Source organism: Anolis carolinensis, chromosome 2, assembly GCF_035594765.1.
Source record: "Anolis carolinensis isolate JA03-04 chromosome 2, rAnoCar3.1.pri, whole genome shotgun sequence".
NCBI lineage: Eukaryota > Metazoa > Chordata > Lepidosauria > Squamata > Dactyloidae > Anolis > Anolis carolinensis.
Genome location: NC_085842.1, coordinates 96,282,985 through 96,296,440, shown reverse-complemented (window position 1 = coordinate 96,296,440; position 13,456 = coordinate 96,282,985). Strand labels below are relative to the sequence as shown.

At 42.3% G+C, this 13,456-nt stretch overlaps 1 long non-coding RNA gene across 2 annotated transcripts in view; it reads right to left on the bottom strand.

Moving 5' to 3' along the window:
- LOC134296136 (uncharacterized) overlaps window positions 1-10,796 on the bottom strand; it is a 57,339-nt gene extending 46,543 nt beyond the window's left edge. For both annotated transcript variants that reach the window (XR_010002710.1, XR_010002711.1), the window contains exon 1: window positions 10,660-10,796. This is a non-coding gene — a long non-coding RNA (uncharacterized LOC134296136). The remainder of the gene's footprint in view (window positions 1-10,659) is intronic.
- Between the last annotated feature and the right edge of the window lie 2,660 nt (window positions 10,797-13,456).

Sequence of the window (13,456 nt, the reverse complement as noted above, 5' to 3'; positions counted from 1 at the left end):
ATAATCCAGTTAAAGCAGATAATATAAGATTATATGGGTTATATAGCTGTGTGGAAGGGCCTTGAGTCTACACTGCCATCTAATCCAGTTAAAATCTGATAATCTGTATTTTATAGGCAGTGTGGAAGAGGCCTAAGTGAGGCCTAACTCTGCCTGTCCCCTGGGCTGAGTGGGTTGCTAGGAGACCAAGTGGGCGGAGTTTAGCCTTCTAACTGGCAGCAATTGGATAAAAATAATTCTTCCTCTCCCTCTAATTAGGACTTTATTTTTCTTTTCTTTTTGTTGTATCAACCTAGAGGCATGGATGATGGGTTGTGTTGTCAATTTTTGAGGTTGTGGGGTGTTTAGTTTTGTTGTTTTGGCGGTTGCCAGGATTCCATCACTCTTTTATATATATAGATGTGACTCACTAACACAATAATGCTTGCTAAGGCAGAAGGCAGTACAAAAAATGGAAAACCATATTACAAATAGATAGACTCCATAAATAATCATATCCCTGAATTTACAGGACGTGATTGGGGCTGATGATAATGGGGCGATCTGCAGGTCTGTCATTCATAGCGCTGCCATAAGTTATAACGTCTTTATGATTGCTAACAAAATGATACACAAAAGAAATTGAGGGTGTTCTGGACCTTGTTGTTCTTTTGTGAATCATTTTTCCAGGCAGCACTGACCTGCCAGCATGTTTTCCCATGACCCTCAAGCAGCCATCAAGTGAGGGCTTTATGAGAAAATTAAATATCTTCAAGCTCTACCACTGCCTTTGCTTACTGCACCAGCAATTAAGTATCACGATACATCAGTAAGGAGGAATTGGTTTGTCCAGGGGCCCTTTAAACCTAGAAACAGCCTAAGCACTCTTATAAATAAAAAGATGGATATCTGTCACATATGTTTCATGTTGCTATGTGTAGGTTATGGACTGAGGAGGGGAGGCACTTCTCTTTCCATGCTTTTGGGGTCATTCTCACTTCTTGTGAGTCACTATTTCCTATAAACCTATTAAGAAATTAAAGCATAATGTGCAAGAATATTCACATTACTTATGTTCATGCACATTTATTCAAATAAGAAATGTGATATTCTTAAGGTTGTAGTCTTACTGTCATATTAATAATTTCACCTCTAGCAGTACATTTCCCTGCCCCCTTTTCTTTAGATATTCACAGCCAGGCCCGGCCCAACACGGCATGCTGACCACGCCCCTGCATTGGGTGCCATCTTCCCAGGGGTGCTATTGAGCCCCTGGGAGGTGGGGCCACACCTGGCGGAGGCGGGGCCACACCTGGGAGGTGGGGTCGCACGATGTGGGAGGTGTGGCCAGATCTGGCCCCGACTCTCGTGGGGCGCGCCCTGGCCCAGCCAGGCTGCGTGTGGCGACAGTCCTTACAGGCCACGATGGAGGCCGCGGCCTGAAAGGACTCCCACCACATGCAGCCTGGCTGGGCCAGGATGCGCGCCATGGGAGGCAGGACCGTCCACGCCTCCCACGGTGCGTGCCTGCTGCGGCGGGAGTCCTTCCAGGCTGCAGTCTGGAAGAACTCCCGCCGCAGCCTGGCTGGGCCGGGACGCACGCCGCGGGAGGTGGGGCCAGGTCTGGCCCTGCCTCCCGCACCGCATGCCCTGGCCCCGCCTCCTGCACCACCCGCACCATAGGAGGCGGGGCTGCCTGGCTCGGGAGGTGGGGTTAGGGCATGGGAGGCAGGGCCAGTCCTGGTCACGCCTGCCGCGGTGTGGGGGGGGGCGCAAAAAACTTTTTCGTACCCCTTTCAATTTCCTCGGGCCGGTCCTGTTCACAGCAAATGTAGTGTCATGCACTCCCCAAGATCTATGAGTGTTCTTTAAGCAGATTCACACTCAGACTTCATTACTATCAGAAGCTTGCTCTTGTTCCTCACACTAGAGAAAAAAATCCTCACACTAGAGAAAAAAATTTCATTTAAAATCTGGTTTATGCCTCCTAGAAAAATCTGGGGTTTGTAGTTTATTGAGGCTGTTAAAGACTCCTCCCTAAACTACAAACCCCAGAATTTTGAAGGAGGCAGATACCAGATTTTAAGTGGATTTTTTTATTTATATGTGATGAAGTAGCGGCCATTCCAGCAAATAAAATGAGAACATTCACTAAGCTATTGAAGAGCTACTTATTATTGCTATAGTTTCATTAGTCTCTGTCCAAAAACAAGACATTGTTATGAGGAATTATTCAGTTTAACTCACACATAAGGAATAGAGGTGAGCTCTGCCAAACTATATTCCAGGGCAGTCTCCTTCCTTTTCTTCCTGCTTCCTCAAGATATATTCCAAGAAAACCTTTTATGGTCCTCTTCACTCAGTACCGATTTGTCCATGATGTATCAACCTCTGTTTTTGACTGAAAAGCTATTCTACATGCAACAGTCCACCCAGCAATTTTTGATTCAGGGCATTTCTACACTAATTAAAAAAAACTTATTCATCACAAAAGATGGCTGGAAGTCTTCATGATGCACATTGGTTTCCAGAGAGTATCTCAACTTTGACACACTTCAAGCATTGTTAGGGGATACTATGGAGTTTGCTTTAAACTCTGGAGTATCCCAGGGCTTTGGGGTAGATTTGATATCTAGATCATGTCCAATTTGGCCCATTGTGCTGTTCAGACAGACACTGCAACCATCATGCTTTCCCTGCTCTGACTATACCCCTCTTTCTTGGTCAAGTGAGCATCCTGTTCTAATAACCAACAAAGTGTTTGCGGTGGTCAGAAGCTTGGACAGAACTCCATGGCCAGCTATGAGTGGCAGCAGCATGGAAGAAGTGATAGCCCAAGGGGGTAAATGAAGTCCTGGCATGTTTGGAGAATGGTCCTGGATTCAGCATGGTCTAGATTGCCCCCTGTTAATTCCCATACTATATTAAAAGTATTGCCTGGTTTAGTTCTTCTCAAAAAAGGTGCTTTCAATATGCCACAAATCAAGTGGCAGCTTGGCTTTGCATTCAAGTAAAGGAAACACTGTTATACAGTACAGAATAATGCAATACAGAGTGTGGGTTTATATCCACAAAAGATACAGCCAAAGAAGTGACTTTATATCTGCAAAAGCTCAAGCAAAAATAAAAATGGGTTAGTTTTATAGGTGCTGCCATATTTCTTCCAACCCACTCTTTTCCCCTCCCCTTCATTCTTTTTTTCTATGTTGAACTGTGTGTAGTAGTAGGAGTGTGCACAGTGCCATTTTCAAAATGGGATCTGGGAAATCCATCAGTTGCAGAAACCAAATCTCCAAAAACAGAACAGGCAATGGGGCTTGGATTGACACAGCCGAAGCAAACTACATGGCTGACGGCATTGGCTGCAAGAAAGCAGATCATGTGTCTTTTTTACAAGCTGGTCTATATATCAGGGTGACCTCCATTTTCCTGTGGCATCCTGGCTTGTGTGTGTGTATGAGAGAGAGGGAGGGAGAGAGAGAGAGAGAGAGAGAGGGAGGGAGGGAGGGAGGGAGGGAGGGAGGGAGGGAGGGAGGGAGGGAGAGAGAGAGAGAGAGAGAGAGAGAGAGAGAGAGAGAGAGGAGAGAGAGAGAGATCATGTGCTAGCTAGCTCCGTGTTCTATCTCAATGCCACCATTGCTTGGGATCACTTTTGGACTCAATTCCAGTCTTTTCCTTTGGCAATTTCATTAGGTTTTCTTAGTTTAATATCTTTCAGTCCTTCTTTTTACTACAGTAGAGTCTCACTAATCCAAGCCTCACTCATCCAAGCCTCTGGATTATCCAAGCTAGTTTTGTAGTCAATGTTTTCAATATATCGTGATATTTTGGTGCTAAATTCATAAATACAGTAATTACAACATAACATTACTGAATATTGAACTACTTTTTCTGTCAAATTTGTTGTATAACATGATGTTTTGGTGCTTAATTTGTAAAATCATAACCTAATTTGATGTTTAATAGGCTTTTCCTTCATCTCTCCTTATTATCCAAGATATTTGCTTATCCAAGCTTCTGCCGGCCCATTTAACTTGGATAAGTGAGACTCTACTGTATTTTGCTAGGGAAGTGATGGTGGGTGTCATTGGTGGCGTGTGAAAGATCATTTTGGGGGTGTATAAATATTGTTTACATTTGTCGCAGTGGTTTAGTGAGGGGAGGAGATAGCCTGACTTCCTTAAGTCCACATGGGGAGAATTCAATGCGCCCCAGCCCTATCTTCTTGCTTCTGTACTCTGTCCTACACCTTCCGTCCCTGTGTGTGTGTGTAAGGAAGGAAGGAAGGAAGGAAAAAAGAAAGGAAGAAAAAGAAGCAGAAATGGCTTCTTTGGAGATATATATCTTCTTCTTCATTTGCGCAGTCGTTTCTGTCTCTTCGTGACCTCATGGACCAGTCCACACCAGAGCTCCCTGTCGGCCATCACCACCCCCAGTTCCCTCAAGGTCAAGCCAGTCACTTCAAGGATACCATCCATCCATCTTGCCTTGGTCGGCCTCTCTTCCTTTTTCCTTCCATTTTTCCCAGCATAATGATCTTTTCCAAGCTTTCCTGTCTTCTCATGATGTGGCCAAAATACTTCAGCTTTGCCTCTAATATCCTTCCCTCCAGTGAGCAGCTGGGCATTATTTATGGAAGTATGGACTCATTGGATCTTCTTGCGGTCCAAGGCACCCTCAGGATTTCCCTCCAGCACCAAAGTTCAAAAGCATCTATCTTCCTTTGCTCAGCTTTCCTTACTATCCAGCTCTCACATCCATAGGTTACTATGCGGAATACCATTGCTTTAACTATGCAGGCCTTCACTGATAGTGTGATGTCTCTGCTTTTCACTATTTTGTCAAGGTTGGCCATTGCTCTCCTCCCAAGAAGTAGACGTCTTCTGATTTCCTGGCTGCAGTCTGCATCTGCAGTGATCTTCGCGCCTAGAAATATAAAGTCTGTCACTGCCTCCACGTTTTCTCCCTCTATTTGCCAGTTATCAATCGGTCTGGTTGCCATAATCTTGGTTTTCTTGATGTTTAACTGCAGCCCAGCTTTTGCACTTTCTTCTTTCACCTTGGTGATAAGGCTCCTCAGCTCCTCCACACTTTCAGCCATCAGAGTGGTATCATCTGCATACCTAAGGTTGTTAATGTTTCTTCCAGCAATTTTAACTCCAGCCTTGGATTCCTCAAGCCCCGCATGTCGCATGATGTGTTCTGCGTACAAGTTGAATTTCCCAATCTTGAACCAATCTGTTGTTCCGTGGTCTGTTCTTACTGTGGCTACTTGATCTTTATACAGATTTCTCAGGAGACAGACAAGGTGACTTGGTATCCCCATACCACCAAGAACATGCCACAGTTTATTATGATCCACACAGTCAAAGGCTTTAGAATAGTCAATAAAGCAGAAATAGATGTTTTTCTGAAGCTCCCTGGCTTCCTCCATTATCCAGCGGATATTGGCAATTTGGTCTCTCGTTCCTCTGCCTTTTCTGAACCCAGTGTGGACATCTGGCAACTCTTGCTCCATGCCTTGCAGGATTTTGAGCATTACCTTACTGGCATGGGAAATTAGTGCCACTGTATGGAAGTTTGAGCATTCTTTAGCATTTCCCTTTTTGGGGATATAAATTGAACAAGAAGAAGAAAAAAATGTTGGTTTTTTTGGAGATATGTATATCCAAAAAAGCCACAATTTTTTTCTTCTTCTTGTTCACCTCTTTGACTAATTCATTTATTCATTTATTCCCCTTCCCTGTTCTACCTTCTAGCTTGTGTGTACTCCTGCCCCAGTTCCCCTAGCTTGTGTGGGTGTGTGTACCCTCTGGTTTGTTTGTACTCCTGCATCAATTTAGCAGCCTTCCTCCCCCCCCAACAATTATTTTTAAAATTAAATAATAATAATAATAATAATAATAATAATAATAATAATAATTTAAAAATAATAATGTAAGTTGTTTGTTTACTATTTTGATTCTCTCTCTTATTTTTCTTGTGGTTTCTGTACATGTTCTTCTACTCTCACACACGAAGCCTGAGCCAATCCCCCCCATAAAAAGCTTTATATATATAATGGAAAAGTATACATATAATGAAAAAAAATATTTCAATACTCATTACAAAATTGGGGAGGTGGTGAATCATTTTTGAGGGTGATTGTTTTTATTTTTACATTTTTCTTCCCCTTTCCTTCATGTTTCTCTTCTCCCTTTAAAAAGTTTCATATCCCATTTATCATTAAACACAAAGCCATTTTAAACATTTTTTTCTTTTTAAAAATTCATTAAATAATCATTAAGTTGCCAAGTTGATAATCTTTTGATATTTTCATATAAACTGAAATTGGGGCATAGTCTGATAATATCTTTGGGTGTATTTCAATTTTTTCAATATTCCCAACAAACTGTTTGAAGTCCATATCTTGCCAATTCTAGAGTAAGGTTTGTGTGTGTTTGAATAAAAGGTATAATCCTTTTCATCATTATTCAATTCCTGCCATACGTCTCTTATTCCATATCCTTCATGTAACTGTTTTCATGATATCTTTTTAGCTTTTCAATCCATGGTCAAATCCACAACTGCATTGATGTCACTGAGCATTAGTAAATCTAAATATTCTATTTCTTTAAATTCTTGATTTTTTTTGGGGGGGGGATGTTGTTTTATCTGCATTTGGGGCATAGACGTTGACTATTCATTTTTTTCCTGCTACTTATATTAACACCATTTGATATGATTTGATCTTTAATTAGTTAAGGTCTCCAGGTTTCTTTGATTCATGATCTGTAACAGTTACTTAGCTCCAATCTATAAATACCAAAATTGTTATTTCAAACTGGTTCACATGTCTGTCTGCTTAAGAGACTTATGTTTACAGTGGGCCTTTGAAGACTCCCTGTGGGTTCCAAAATCTGATGCTCAAGTCCCATTATATACAACAGCATAGTAAAATGGTATCCTTCTACATGAAATAGGAAAATATGGTTTGCTTTTCCGATTTTTTTAAGAAAACAAATATTTCCAGCCATTGATTTTGAATTTGTGGATGCAGAATCTGTAGAGATGGAGAGCCAACTGCATACTGAAAAATATTCCACTTTGATATAATTCTATCACTTGACTGGACCACCAAAAGTATGTTGATATCTGGGTTGATAAAATGGTTCACTTCGTTTTAAATGGGGAAAATTCCATCCCAGAATTGTTCTAACTTTGATAAAGAAAGCTGTCAGGGATGAGATTACTAGCTTAGTGTTAAATCTTGACTTTATTAATTGCTATTCATATATTTCAGGCATCATTTCATAATAGTTTGAAGTGTCAAAAACAAATTGCACTGCCTAAAAATGTATTGGTAGAAATTGCATGAATAAGGAGAGTAAGCATTTAGAATACATGCAGAACATCTCACTAGGATGTTTCAGCAGGTTTAGAGATCCTTTCTTGCCAAGAATGTCATAGGTCTTCCTGTCACCATTTTGAAATTGTAGAGGAAAAGATAAGCTATGCGGGATAACACAAGGTTCTGTGTTACTTGTTGGGTTAGGGTGATGGTATATTTCTAGATTTTCTGGCATTGACAGATTTTCTCCATGGTTTGATACAAAAATAACTGAAATCCATACCCAAAAATATTTGTACAAGATTTGGAGGGTTGAATCTGGTGAACTGATGGGGAGCTTTAGGGGTCAAAAAAACTGTGCTGCAATTTATCCACTCCTAGCTTAGGAGAAAGGGGGGGGGGGAGGTTATTTTCTGAAGCTTTGCTTTTTTTCTTAACTTGTGTGAATAAAACTTTGCTTGAATAATTCTGACATGCTGTTTTAATGCTACTTTTATAGAATTGCTGCTCTAACCTTTTATAAGCCTTCCTTATTTTTGGCATATTTAATATTTTATCAAATGCTGCCTTTACAGTGTATCTAAATGGCAAATAAATAGTAATGAGCATGCATGTGTAAACCATAGCACAGGGGAAGGTTACTTTAGGTCTGCATGAAGAGTCTCTATTGACATTCTCCTTCAGGTTTCCCTGGCAGTTCTGATTCTCCATACTTCCCAAATAAACTCATATTTATGGAGAGAGAAAGGAAGGAAGGAAGGTCAGCATATATTGGGGCTCCTAACGTCTATGCTACTAATAATTTTGCCAATATTTAACAGACACTTAAGATATATCTTGCTCTGACAAGGGTGGAAATATTTTTTTTTAATTTGGAAAGCAACCCATTATGTAATCCCTGACTGGCAGGTATTATCAGCATGAGAGAATAAAACATTAGGGACTGATTAGTTTAAGGTGCAGAAAGAAGGTGACAAAGGAGAAAATAATGTTTTTTTTGTGTTTTGTTTTGTTTTTAAAAGCGAAGCTTTGTAAGATCTCTCTGCCCCTCTCTCTTATCTGGATTCAGAATCATTCAATGAAGCTACTGAAGTACTTACAAAAGTTAATATTTGACAAGTGCCATAATCCCCCAGCCAACATGGTCCACTTTTCCAAACTGAGCTGCTAGTGGTAAATTCACATTTGCAAAGGGGCAATGGTGCACATAAACCTATGGATTTCAGTGCCCAGATGTACAGTGTGGGTTTTTAAAGGGTGGATGAATTGAGATTTTAGCTACAATTACTAAATTGAGCTTCTCTGGGCTATAATATTTCCAGATTGAGAATACAGACACTACAGGAGACTATATTCTCTGTTGGGCCCAGTGCTCTTCAAGATCAGGATTCAAAATTACATTTAAAGATTGGATTAAAAAGATTAACAAAATAAATCTGAACAAGGAGAACTGAATGGTCATACACTCACACAGAGTAAAAGTGTATAGACGGGATTTGTGAAACTATTCTGCTTTGGTCAAACTCACATAGAACACTGTGTTGCATTCTGGGCATCACAATTCAAGAAGGAGAGCTTTATATATGCCAATGACCTTGGCCTAACAATACAAGCAAAAGACTTTGAAACAGTTGAAAACCAACTTACTAATGCCCTGAAAGATCTCTCCAGCTACTACAAAGATAACCACCTGAAGCCTAACCCTGCCAAGACACAAGTGTATGATTTCCATCTATATAATCATGATGCCAACAGGAAATTGCAAGTTATCTGGGAAGGCCAAGAGCTTGAACACTGCTCCCTCCCTAAACATTTTGGCATCACCTTAGATCAAACACTAACATTTAGGAAGCACTGTGCAAGCACCAAACACCAAGCACAAAGTAGCTGCATGAAATAATATCCTGCAGAAACTTACTGATAGCGCATGGGATGCAGACCCAACATTAACAAGAACATCAGCCCTGGCCTTGTCCTACTCAACTGCTTAGTATGCCTGCCCCGTCTGGCATAAATCTGCGAAGCAAGCAAATATAGCACTGAAGGAAACATGTAGAATAATCACAGGATGATAGACTTTATAAGCTAGCTGGCATTCCCCCCCCCCTCCCGACATGCTACGGGAAGTTGCTGCTAATTGTGAGACAAATAAGGCTGAAAAATGTGAAAGCCACCCACTGTATGTCTATCAGCCTCCTCCCATTATACTTAAATTAAAGGAACGTTTTATGAGAACCTTTTAATGTTCCTCCAGAAACAGCAAGAATATCTCTGTGGGCAGAAAAATCAGGCAATTCCAACTGGATGGCCCCCTATCAGGGTCTTCCTCCTGGGGCAAACCAAGAACGGGCAACTTGGAAGTCCCTGAACAGACTCAGAAGTGAAGTTGGCAAAATGGCACTACCTAAACGAATCCTCCACCTTGTGCGATTGTGGAGCAGAACAAACAACTCAGCATCTGTATTCTTTCCCACAATACCCTGCCTCATGCACAGAGGAAGAATTGTTTAAAGCTACATATAATGTAGTCGCTGTTGCCCATTTTTGGTCTAAAATTATTTAGCGGCTTGTGCTCCCTGTATTTTATCAGTTTTCTACTTATTTATTTATGCAATGCTTTTGACTCAAAATAAATAACTGTCTCCAAAATATAAATGTATAATGCACACTGGATTGCGTACAGTATGCAGCATTTATATACTGGTATGAGCATGCATTTCTACCTTACAGTTTTTCCCCTGAATTCATGAAAGAGTTTTCTACTACAACAGATTCCAAATTCTTACACCACTAACATCTGATCAGGAAACACATCTTGTGGAGGACCACAATTACTTAGATACCGCTCAGTGGGCCACCCTTGATCAATGTGTGGGGGATAGCCGATGGGGACGATGCATCACCACATTCACACTTACACAATCATGCAGATGTTCCATCCCCAATTGTAGACCAGGTGCAACAGGAACACCCTTGGGAGAGTGATGGGCTCTTGGACGCATCTCAATGGATTGTCATTGACAAATGCACTGGGGATGTCAAGGAGGAGGACACTTTACACCTACACAATCCACTTCAACAGGAACACTTTTCAGGGGACCTATACACTATCTTGCACAAAAGATACCCTGTCAATCCACAAAGGAAACAGGTCTTGGTAGTAGATGACTCCCTCCTTAGAGGAATGGAAGCCATCATTTCCAGACAGGATGGATAGCTTGAGAAACATGCTACCTCCTGGAGGCAAAAATACACCATGTCACTTAGAGGCTCACCAGGCTCCTAAAGCCCCATCACCCTCCCCCACTCATGTTGATTCATGTAGGAAGCAATGATACGGCTAGGCATACCTTTCAAAAGATCACAAATGATTTTCAAGCTCTTGGAACAAAGCTGTTGTGGTTCAGCTTGACACAGGGATTAGGGGATCAACAGTTCATTCCTGGGAATGTGCATCCGCAGTTGGTCTCAGAGAACATTGTTGACTCAGAAGGCCAGATGGACTCAGAAGCAGAGGTTGGCATGGGAACGGAAGGGAGTGTGGAAAGTTCTCAGTCAAGCAAAGATAAGAAGTCTGAGAATGGTCAACATGGCTCAAATGGGAGTGAGGGGGAGTTAGACAGAGATGCTCAAATGAAGTTGAGGTCAGGGCTCCATCATAGTGTGAGGATAGCTGGCAGATGCGGAGAAATGAGGGTGCACAAGAATGTGTATATGTTTTGCAAAGAGGGTTAAAAGAAATGCAATTAGAGAAACTCTCCAGTCCAGGGCCGTTGCCAGAAAAAAATTTCGGGAGGGGTTTTGAAAATTTCGGGGGGGGGGGGTTGAACCCCTAGCACATACCCCTCCCTGCTACAAACCTGTCAATATCTGCCTGGAGGGACTCTTAATGTTTTGCATCTCATAGACTTAGCATGGGGATTTGGTTAACCAGTTAAAATTCATGAGTAAACGAGATTTTTTTTATAACTTGAAAAATTTCGGGGGGGGGGGGGGTTGAACCCCTAACCCCCCCCCCTCGCTACAGGCCTGCTCCAGTCAGAGCAACCTCGCTTTTCGAGAAGGAGCTCTTGTCTTGTCTCTTACTTAAAATCCATGTTTGGATTACTTTTCAAGCTCATGTATTCATGTCTCTTGGATTTATTTGTGTTGTTTTTGGGTTTCTGAACTAATATCTACAACATCATTGAACTGCTTTTAAGGATTGCACTTGCAATTGGTTTTTTACTTACTTTTCTTCCTTTTAAATAAGTTTGGATTGTTTTCTTCAATAAACTGAAAAGACTAAAGCCTGCTGTGGTGGAGTTTGTGTATTGAAGCAAGGTGAATCAGTGCTGGGGTGCGACAAAAGCTAAAACAAAGTAATGTACATGTCGTCTTTTCATCCCTTCTCCCCATTGTAAGATGTGGCCCTTCAAGGGCCAGAAAATTAGTACAAATCAATAACTGACTCAGAAAATGGTGTCAGGAGAAACGCTTTGGCTTCCTCGACCATGGCCTGCTTTTCGAGGAGGATGGCCTACTGCCAAGGGATGAGGCGCATCTCACACAAGTAAGAAAACACCTTTTTGCTCACAGATTAGCAAACTTTATCAGGCGCACTTTAAACTAGGTCAGCCAGGGGAGGGGGGACAATAGCCTTGCGAACAGGATTTTACCCATGACCACAAGGAATCATCATAAGGCTAAATGGAGGGTTGCACAAACACAACAAGGACCAATTACCAAGAACACAATTATCCCAAAGGAACAGCTCAGGGGCTTACATGTCTTTACTAGGCTTGATCGATCCACGAAAAATTTGATTCTAAACTCGTTGCAAAAGTAGAGGGGGGCAGCGTTTCGTTTTTGAAGGTATTTCCGAATTTTGCCCCCCAAAATTTTCGAAATTAACGAAAATTCGTTATCTTCAAAATTAATTCGTTAATGGCGGACGCGCATGCGCAGTCGCCCAAAACCAGCCCCAGAGGGGGGGGAGTTCGGGGGCTCTCCTGCTCTCATTTTTTCAGCTATACTGATCAAATTTGGTACAGTGGGAGAACACAATCCACCCTGTTTGTTTGCTAAATTGCAGAGCGTTTGCCCTTTCCTAAGATTTATTGCGCAATTTTATAGTTCATATAAAAAAACTTTACCAATTGCAAAAAATCTGTTCCTGCTTTTGAATTGTTATTTCCTGTTCATTCAATAGGGGTTCCATCACTGTGAAAGTCCTTCTTCTACTTGTGTAGCATTGTTTCAGTGCCCATAAATCTGTCAAAATTTTAGGGCATTGGGGGCCATTGGCCAAGAGACACATTTTGCTGCCTGCCACTATGCGCAATGACTTTCCCCAGGCATCCATATTGGAGGCCATTATACCCCAGTGGTCAAGCCCCTCCCCTCCCAAGAAATGTAAGATTTCTGCGACGTTGGTTTGATTTATTGCCTGATGGCAAAATGGGGGCTTTGATCCCACTCCCCTGGGGAGCCGTCCACCGTGGCCCGTCTCCCACCGCTGCCCCTTTCCCCAAAGCAGCAGGGCGTGGGCTAAAACTGCGGAAATAGACATGGGGGCATGAATCCCACACCCCTGACCCTTTTCCCTAAAGCAGTAGGGCGGGGGCTCAGCTGCTGAGATACACATGAGGGTTAGTATCCATTAAAAGCACTGGCAGGGGTAGTGGGAAAAATTGGAGCAAAAAGAAAGAAAAACTCAACGTTGTGATCCGAACCGCAATGTCCAAGATGGAGAAAAAAGATGAAAGAAAAAATCCCCGTGGGGATCCGAACCCCAATGTCTATCTCTGCATCAAAGACCCCATCCTGCGCCGGCGACAGTTGGCCGGCATGCATCCCGTACAGAGAGAGAGAGAGAAAAAAAACAGAGGACCCCGTCCCAAAGGAAGGATCTGTGCCAAATTGCCCAAAGGGCTGCGGAACGACAGCCGCGAGAGAAGAGAGATGCGGTGCAACGTGGGAAACACGACCACGTAGGCCGAGAGGCAGCAAAAACAAAAGAAAAGAAAAGAAAGAAAAAGCCACAGGCGGCAAGTCCCACACATTAAAATGGGCCGGCCACAGTTGGCCGGCACGCATCCCAGAGAGGAAAAAAGAGTGGCCGCCCCAAAGGAGGCATCTGTGCTAAATCGCCCAAAGGGGTGCGGA